Source organism: Cyprinus carpio, chromosome B25 (genome assembly GCF_018340385.1).
Source record: "Cyprinus carpio isolate SPL01 chromosome B25, ASM1834038v1, whole genome shotgun sequence".
Lineage (NCBI taxonomy): Eukaryota > Metazoa > Chordata > Actinopteri > Cypriniformes > Cyprinidae > Cyprinus > Cyprinus carpio.
Window position 1 is genome coordinate 7,777,987 of NC_056621.1, and position 10,770 is coordinate 7,788,756.

Here is a 10,770-nt window from a genome sequence, read left to right on the forward strand (position 1 = left end):
CTGGTCTTCCAGCCTGGTCAAGCTCGTTTTCAACTGCCTAACCAGGATGGAAAACCAACAAAGACCAGTAAACCAGCATAGAATGGTATAAGATGTTTTGTTTTATGCAGGTTAGTATCATTTTGAGTATTTTGCATTGTGGTTTCACTGCCATTATTACAATCAGTATGAAATTGATCTGATTCATTTCCTTAATGTCTGTTTATGGTGGTCTTAACTGGTTTAAGCTGGTCTTCCAGCCTGGTCAAGCTGGTTTTCAATTGGTCTCCCATCTGGAAGTGCTCAAAGCTCCTCTAAACGAGCCAACAGACCAGTCTGACTAGATAAGAGGTCAACAGTATTTTGCATTGTGGCTTTACTGTCAGTTATTACAGTCAGAATGAAATATATCCAATTCACTTCCTTAATACCTGTTCCTGGTCATCTTAACTGGTTTAACCTGGCCTTTAACTGACCTCTAATCTGGAAGTGGCCAAAACCCATTTAAAGTTGTATTTTTATTTTTATGCAGGATGCATATTGTATTTTACATTGTGGTTTTACTGTAAAAAAATTTAAATGAAATATAATATGGAAGTGGTCTGAATTGAAATAAAATGTGAATTTGACTTAAACGTTTTTATTTTTGATGTGATGTCATCAAGCAATTTTACTAAAAAAAAAATCAGGTCATTCCTACTTGTTTCTTATTGAACATTCAGTTTAATTCGAAAATCTGTCACAAGTAAATGGATTGCTAACACATTTCATGTTGACTTTAAGACCACTTGAGTTGACATTGTGCAAAAAACATTTTTTTTTTGTCTTTTAAAGTTGCCATGATATTCAAATCAGTTTTCTAAATACATCTTATTGATCTTTCATCCATTCATCGATTCAATTCAAGAATTCTAATTTACACTCAGATTTACATTCATCACAATATGGAAGGAAAAATCTGTCGTTACATCATGACTTTGTAGCTCATCAATCATTTAGATTGACTGTTATTGATGCAGTTTGATACAAATCAATAAAATCACTTCTGGAGGTATTTAGACTCCTGAAATGGGTTCAGAGATGTCAAAATTCTCACCTGACTGGAGAGAAAACACAGTCTTTAGTGATGTGTTGTCACCCTGCCATGAAATCCAGCGATCTCTCCCTCTCTCTCCTGCTCTTTCGCTCCCTCCCTCTTGGCCAGTAGTGGTGGTTAGTGAAGCCTGTACTTCTGCAGACTGTGTGCCAGAATGACAGAGGAAAGTGCCAACAATCTGGTCTTTCTCAGCCACAACACTGAGAGAGCCACATACTAAGCAACACCACCATCAAACACCTCCGCGGTTTCATCTTAACCACTGAACTGTCACAACTATTTGAATTAGAATGATTCTGAATCCATCATTTGTGAATGCTCTTGACGGAAAACATTATAATTTTGTAAACGTAATTTACAAGATGGTGATCAACTAATTTACCCATCAAGGAGAAGAATGAAAAATTATTTACGATAATTTGTTTTATATTGCAAAAAAAAAAAAAAATAGCCAAATAATATTTCTTAGTTATTGTCTGTTTTTATAGCAACAAATGCATCAGATAATCAATACCTGGCATAAGAAGAAAAGTTTTTGTTTCTAATTGACCATGGTGCATTGGCAGAATTGCTAGGATGTTGGAAGTGGGAAGTGTGGCACAAGGTTTGGCTGGTTAGCATGTCCAGTTCACCTTTGCTTGTAGAAACCATAACTACACCTTATGGGAATAAAAAGCTTTCTCCATTGAGAGTCATTCAAAAGTAGCAATATACTATGATTGAAAAATTTGCCTAAACTTCCATGATTGTCACACACTGGTGATACAAACTGCACAAGTATGAAGGAGCTCAACGAAAAAGCCTTTAAATAAGATAAATCCAGGAGAACAGGCATGGCAACCAACTTAACATATGGAGAATGGACAAAGACTAAAGGGAGAACTGAGGACTTATAAGCATGAACCAAACAAACGGAACTAATGAGATGATTAACAGACAAAAGGTGAACTGAATAACCTAATCAGGCAACTCAGGAAAACTAGGTCTCAACGGAGTGAACAGAAAACAAGGCATACACGTAACAAAGGTATTGTTTTAACTGAATCAAACAAGCTGTATCCCAATTTATGTATTTATTTGGAGTATGTAGAAGGACATACCAAGGAATAAAATTCAGAAATCCATCACAAATGCATCTTCGAACATCATCAATCAAAGCGTAAAGCGTTGTTAGCATTAGCTAATATTACTAACACCTTACACCAGGGATGAGAAAGCATGAATGCTAACATTGATAACAACACTCTGGTTGAGGTTTTACTAATATTGTTAACAACATTTCACATTTTGAATGAGGAATGACTAAAAACTCTTTGTACTGTGGATGAGGTGTTTTGCTAATATAGCTAACAGCATTTCTTTGAACGAGGTGTGAAGATGCTGATATTGCTAACAACACCTTGTACTAATTATGAGGAGTTTGGCAATCTGTGCATCATTTGTTAATTATTATTATTATTATTATTATTATTATTATTATTATTATTATTATTATTATTATTATTGTAATTTAATATTGAAAGTAGAAAAATGAGAAAACAGCTCCTTTTTTTTTCCAAAATAAATAAATAAATAAATAAAATAAAATAAAAAATCAGCTTCAATTTTTTATTTTTCGTTCAGGGGTAGAAAAATGAATAAACAGTTGAATATTCAATTTCTACATGTGGGCAGGAATTTTGTAGTTCAAACATTTTGTAGTTATTTTTTTATTTATTATTATTATTTTGTAATTTTATTTATTTATTTATTTATTTTTAAATTTTGTAAAACTGATGACGGCATGGTTTGATCATTGGCTGACCAATCAGCAGAAATGGGTGAATATTCAATCTGTTTATTCATTTTCTACCCCTGAACGAAAAACTAAAATTTAAGCTGAATTCTTTTTTTTTTCTTTTTTTTTTTTTTTTTTTTTTTGGAGAAAAAATAAATAAATAAAAAGGAGCCGTTTTTATTTTTTTTTAAACTTCCATTATAAAATCAAACAATGAATGGATGAATGATGCTAGTTGCAAGATGCTACAGATGAACAGATGTAACTTTGTTAACTTTGCTAACTAAAGCTACAACCACACGAAGAGAGCTTTCCCTATCCGATCTTTTTTTTTTTCTTCCTCATCTGAAGAAATATCTGTGTCCACACGAAACCACAAAAGCTACACAAAATGATGTAGTACATATGCCAGACCAGCATGTTGCACTGTAATTCTGCCACAGAGATACACTTGGACTTGGACTATGTGCATAAACCTTGCGCGTGGTATACAAAAGAACATGGAACAATACATTTATTAATCTGTGTTAATGTTAGTTAATAAAAAGACGATCGTTCAGTGTTTGTTCATGTTTTTATTTCTGTTACGTGACGTATCGGTGTCTGACTAGGGGTGAGACGTGGGCTGATGACGTGATCATTTCAGAAAATATACGGATTCGCTGTCCACACGAAAATGCAAAGGTGGCGTTTTCAAATTTATCCACTCTTGAACCCGGTTTCAAAAAATATTGGTTTTCACTCTCCCAAAAAGGAAAAAAATGCCTATATGATACAAAATGTATGCGTATACAGTGAAACCGTGTGGACGGGGTCTAAGTTTGCTATTGAATTGTTTTCAGCTGTGGAGTGGAGACTAATGACCAGGTGCAGAGTCATCGAAATCCAATGCCATTTTCTACAGCATCCAGTGACTCCCGTGATGCCATATAAAATAAACAACAAAAATAAACTGTTATATGCAACCCTGACCCATCCTGGTAAAATATGGATTTGCTGGCCTTCTCCTTGATGGATGTTCTCTCAGTATTGTGTAGATGGGGTTATTCTGATCTGTAAGGAGTTAGATGCCTAGCAGACATGAGGTTGTGACCATGTCATTCTCCTGTCCACTTTGATTGGTTAGCCAGATGCTTGTTCTGGTCTCATCTAGATGGTCAGTAAAAGAGAAGGGTGAAGAGGAAGTGCACATCAAACCAGAGGAAATCAATGCCGGTCCTTCTCGTCAGAATCTTGAGAATAGGCATGATTAGTTTAATTGGCTAACGATCCAAAAGCCCAGGCTAGAGTCTTATCCTCAGCGAGCCGCCTGATCCCCGGCTGGATCTGGCCTCCAGATCCGGAAGCAGAGCAAACGAAAGAGACTTCCAAATCAAAGTCTCTCAGACTAATGCTGTTAGCATTAATAGCATCTGCTGAGAGACTTTACTTCTGTGGCATTTGTAAACATGTGTAGGGTCCAGTTAATGCTCATTTATAAACTTTCTTTTTAGCATTAAGGGTAAAATTATGTTGTTGTTTTTTTTGGTTCGTAATCTATATTTAAGATAACATTTGTAAAATCTTACATGACAAATACAAAATGTAAGGGATAATGTATAGCCGTCCCTTAAGGGGTCTATTTTGCATTAATGACCGTCTGGCTGTTCATTAACCTGCTCATTACACAGCTACTTGCCAAAGAAATAAATACATGGACATGAAATATTGATTTTGAGTTGAAGTTGTTTTATTACCTTTGTAGATTAGCTTAAAGCTACCGCTAAGAAAAATAGTCCAGCAAACCTTCAACCTAACAACAAGACAAACAGTTTACATTATTATTATCAATCTACACTCCAGGCTGCTTTATCTATGGACTAGTTAACTAAATGTGCAGTCACATTTTAGTGAAATTTTGGCAAAATTTTGCAGACAAAAAAAGGTCAGCTCAGACAGAAGTTACTTTCAACCCAAATACTTTTTGTTGGTCAACATGTCGAATCCGTGTGACCGGCTTGATTTTTTTTTTGTGCAATCTGCATGGGGAAATCTTTCACACTCATATGAAATACACAATTGTGTGGATTCCCAATGAGATGATTAGATTTCTCCAAGGTGTTTTTTTTTTTTTTTTTTTTTTAAATGCTCTGTGCAAAATGTTGACATTGATGCTGTATAGTATGATTACTTCCGATCAAAACATCTTTAGATCATCTGAACAGGGATCTAAACAAAAGTAACTAGTAAAGTAACATATATATTTTTTTAATTTACAAGAAAATATCTGTTACTTTTTTAAATAAGTAACGCCAGTTACTTTGTTTTCCCATTATTACCTGACAAAACCTCAAAATGAATAAAAACAGTGCAAAAACTCAAAATATTATGCAAATCTGCAATGATTAAATGTTAAATAATATAATAAAAAATCCCATTTTATTAACCAGTTTCTTTGCTGCTGACCTTCGATGATCCAATTCAACCATACTAATGAACAAAAATTACTCTAGATAAACAATATTTGTTTGTTTGTTTCTTTCTTTCTTTTTAATTGCTGAAGAGTGTTGAACTTCTCCTGCGTTCTTTTCTTCATGCAAACCAGAATGCACTGAAAGGTTTAAGCAAACCCTCTGTACAAACATATTTAGAGTTCCTTAAGCCTGAGGCTTATTCATTTCACTTTTGGTGTGAACAGGCTTTTACATTTACCAAAAATAGGACTTTTTTATATTAAAAACAAACAAGCAAGCCCTGACCACATGAGAAAAAGTAACACAAAATTAACTTAACGCATTACTTTCCATAAAAAAAAAAAAAAAAACTAAGTAATGCGTTACTTACAATTAGTTACATTTTTACGGAGTAACGCAATATTGTAATGCATTACATTTAAAAGAAACTTTCCCCAACACTGCCCTGAAAATGCACCTAATTTTACCTGAGCTGAAGTTCTTTCCCCAATACATTTGCCCTGACCTCAAAAATAAGTTAAGACTATTAGGACGTTCTGCTATATAAATATAATTTACATTAAGTTCCTTCCTGGGGCTTGAGAAAAAAAACAAAACAAAACAAAACAAAACAAAAAAACAACAACAACAACAACAAAATAAAACATCAAGGCAAGTGATGTTTGAAAATTCAGAAAAAAAATACCAAGGAACTTATGCTGAGACTCCAGACTGGCAGATAAGGCTGTTTGGCCAAGCGTGCCTTAGCTGGGGAAGGATTTTGGGCGTCTTGTCAGGAAGTCTTAGGGAAGCATTTCCTCTTTTCATATTTCATCTGAATGCAGCGTAAAGTGTATGCGGTGGGTAGGGAACATATAAAGAGGCTTGCTCGGAGCTACAGCCTTTATGCGACCAAAGCTTTCAAAGGAAGAAGGTTGCTTACCGCACCAGGGTTTAATGGTACCCTGCTCGTCCTCTCTCCCGCACTCTCTCTCACTCTACTTTCCTTTCTTCTTTCTTTCTACTTAATCATGCCTTTACTTTCTATCTCTTAGCAAACCAAACCATACAATCACAGTATGGGCCCTTGCGCACACACATGCGGGCTGTGTGCACTAATGTTTGGCTTTGATGTACCTATCTTCCTGTTTGACTGAGAGAGCAGGAGAGGAGAGCAGGGGCGAATGTAGATGCTAGTGGCTGGGAGGATTCTGCGCATTATCAAGTCTTCTCAGGAAGCATCCTAGACAGGGAAAGCTGGAGATTGAGCGAGAGACTTGGGCTGTCGCAACGCCCCAGATGAGTTCCCCCTCAACGGATTTAATATTCAGAGTTCCCGCTGTTTTTGACCAGTGCGTTTCAGTGAGATTTCCTGCTGTTTGTGAATACCGGTTAAGGATTTTTAAGAATTTCTAGCTGAGCATATTAAAAAAAAAAAAAAGAAAGAAAAAATTGGAATTTAAGCAGTGATGTTTTATTTACATAGCTTTATTTACATAGCGCTTTATACAATACTGATTGTGTCAAAGCAGCTTTACAAAGTCAAACAGGAAAATAGTTTGTCAATAATGCAAGAGGACAGTTAAAGACAGTTCATTGGTGATTCAGTGATGACATCATCCAGTTCAGCTCTCTTCCAATAATGTTTGTGCAATCAGTCAAGTGTCCCCAAATAAGCAAGCCAAAGGACCAAAAACTTCATCGGTGACAGAAATTGAGTAGAAAACCTTGGGAGAAACCAGGCTCAGTCAGTGTGGTTGGCATGGTTTAATTCTAAGCTGCAACACAGGTCAGGTTATTCTGGTCTTGTCCTGATGCCCAAGAGGTCTTCGGAGGGGATCGGTCTCTGGAGCTAATCTAGCTGTGACATGGTCTCCGCTGACATTCAGGGCTGCAGAGGCCATCTCTAGGTGCTAATCCACCATCTGATCTGGATGGAGACCTTACCTGACCTGATGGAGAAAGAAACTTGACAAGATGGCGCTGCTGTTTCTCCCGCGAAGTCTCTCAGGCTCGTGCACGAGCGGAATGATCTCAGTATTGGCTGGATCTGTTTTTATTACTTCAGTCAAACATTGTTCTGAATGTTGACTGGATTTGAAAATAACCATTCATTTAATGTTTTTTTTTTTATATATATATTTGTGCAGGCTCACTATAATATGTCTTCTCAACTAAGCACAAGCAATAAAATTAGTTCAACTTAAATATTTTAATTAATTTTTTTAGTGCACATACATACATGCATCAGTCAATCAATCAATCTCGCACAAAACAATCCTTACATGCAAATGACAGAAATTTCAATTACTTTTTAAGATGTTATTATTTTCCATGAGTTTTACCAAGGATTTTTACCAATTTCTAATTATGCATGTTCAAAATTCTGAACATTATAGAAATTTTAATTACTTTTTTAACCCTGAAAGAAAAAAAAAAAACTGTGAAAAAATGATTCACCATTTATATGTTGTTGTGGGAGGTTTCTAATGCAGACAAGATTTTAAAAACTCATTATTTTATTCAATCATAATTATTGGATAATGATAGATAGATAGACAGATAGAATCACTGATTAACTAATGACCCATCATCCAGTGTAACCAAGCATTTAACTAGCACTTCTTTACATTTTAATTATTTCATTATTATTTTTACAGCATAAACATGCAATTTAATTGGGCATTCTATATTTAGCCTTATTCACAAAACTCGCAACATTCCTGGCCATGTTTATTTGCGTGCAATAAATATCAGTGAGCACAATGTTTTTTTTTTGCATTGCATTGCATTGCATTGCTCTTTTTATATCTGTCTTGGCAAAGACAGCCAAATCTCAACTGATTGACTTCATGCCGACTTTTTTTTTTTTTTTTTTCAGCCAAAGAAACACATGTAGGCAATGCCCTGCAAAAGTTGCCATTCATCCAAGTGGAAAAGGAAAACAAATACTCATGCCAGCTGCTATCACTGAAACAGCATTAGAATTGGCTCAAGTAAGTATGCAACAATGTGCAGACGTCATAGCGCATAATTCACAGCGTCCTTGTCTTTTTCTGGGGGTCGTGATCTCATTCCTATGGTTTCATAAGCAAATCCTTTCCCACAAATGGTAGCGGCGTGCCTGATTTATTTGTCGAGTTTTGTAGGACGCAGGAAAAGCTCAGGTGAAGGATGAGAGCAGGGATCTTTAACCAACACGGCGGACAGCACAATAACTCAGCGTGATTGATTTATGCGTGTGCTGTTTAGAGTTCTGTTTAAAATCTGCACTATTACACTTACCTTTGGCTCTCCCAAAGGAGCAAACCACGCATTTTCATGTTTACAGAGCAGAGAATAGAAGTTAGATCATCCCGGGCTGTATCACACTGTCTTTAATGGGATCTGTTGGGTAGCTATTCTGGAACAAGTGGGCAGGAAAAGTGGAACTATTTGGATTTTATAAACGAGGTTCTCCGGTTTGCTTATAATAGTTGTGTATTCAATACTCGCCCCCTTTAGGAATAGATCAAGGTCATTGCGCTGAAAAAAAATCATTCTTAATCAGTATTTTTGTCTTTTTCCCCCCAGTGCAGTTTAAGCATAAACATTACATTTCGTCAGACCAATACACTTAATACAAGCTAGATTCTCTCAAAACAAGATTTAATGTTTTACATAATGTTGCCTCTCAAGTAAATTTATTTTGTTTTTATTTTGTTTTTATTCATTTTTTGCAGGAAATAAAGACATAAATGTAGCAGAAATAGCTTCTGTATAAGGAGTGTGGATGGGAAAGGACTGAGGACATACTGTACAAGGTCCAGCAGGTATTGTTTCCCCAAGAACATTCTGTGGAGGAGGCGATCTCTTTCCCAGAATGCTTTGCTGTCATCAGTTCATGCCTCTGTTAAGGCCATCGAGCGACAGTGAGAATGATAAGAGTCACATTTAATGACTCTGTCCATCATCAAGTGGCACTTTGTTGGATTTTTATGAGCTTATTTTTGAAATTGATGGCCTGGATTTGAATTCTCCATGTTTTTATATGAACACACATGAATCTCTGGGGCTTTTTCTTTTTTAAATCAATATTGAGTTTATGAAAAATCTTTACACTAAAATGAATAGCTATGTTCAGAATAGCTTACTAAAATTAATCTTATTGTTTTTGTAGTATTTAGTAAAGGCCACAATACCTAGTATACAAGTACACAACAGAATACTGCATCCACAGTGCGAAGCACTAATATTGACTATAGCTTTATATTTATATATTTTTTATTATTAAATATTACAAAAATTCAAAATGACAAAAGCCATAATTTTTAATGATTCAATGAGAGAAAAAAAAAATTAACATTTAATGTTACACACACACACACACACACACACACACACACACACACACACACACACACACACACACACACACACACAATAAGTAAAATATCGTATACATCTTACATTTTGGCTAAAATGTATATGTATATTATTATATAGTATAGTAATTTTTATAGTAATTGTAAGTAAATAACTTGTGGAGTAGAATACAGTAAATATCTTAAGTTTTGGCTAAAGCAAGTTTTATACTATTATAGTAAATATATCATTAAAATTGGTATCAGTATAGTAATTTGTGGGGGAAAATATTTGTATTGTTTTTTATGTTTATCTATATTATTTTACACAATGATTTATAAATTAAGTAAAAAGTATAAAATATAAAAATGCAATATAACTATTTATTATCTCTGTTTATTTCTAAGATGCTAACGCTCATGTTGAGATCATATGACAAGACTACAGTTTGAAATTACTATATATATATATATATATATATATATATATATATATATATATATATATATATATATATATATATATATATATTTTTTTTTTTTTTTTTTTCATATACTACTTTGAAAATGCCACTATATAGTGTATACTGCTTACTAAGCTACACCATCCCAATCAGAGCCTATGTTTTTTGTCTGTTTTTTCCTGGCATGCTAGAAGTATTTTAGATTGAGGTCAGGTGTGCAGCTAAATATTGCATCATGACATTTATTGTTGCATGCATTATCATGTTTCACTGTTATTTCAAGTTTCGCCATGTTGACACAAAATCCCGTTCACTTTGCGAGTGGCAAACGCTGAAAATTATGTAAATCGAGCACATGCACGATTAGTCAGAGGAAGATTAATTTAAACTAAATCTGGCAACCTTGAGACACAGAAGGGTGCTCTACATGGCTGTTCGCTTTTGTGCGTGTGAGATTTTTTTCCCCCCACGTGCACAATTCATCAAGGCTTGCGTGTGTGTATGTGTTGTAGGGGGAGTGATGTTCCTTATTGCCCTCTGAGAGCTAATCACCATGGTGTGCGAGAGATAAATCCAAGCTTTAGATAAAAGCAAGACTCATTGTGCATAACAAACCGTGAGTAGACCTCCTCCCGCCTGCTCTTCACTTACTCACTGCTGACAGCACACACCCACCTGC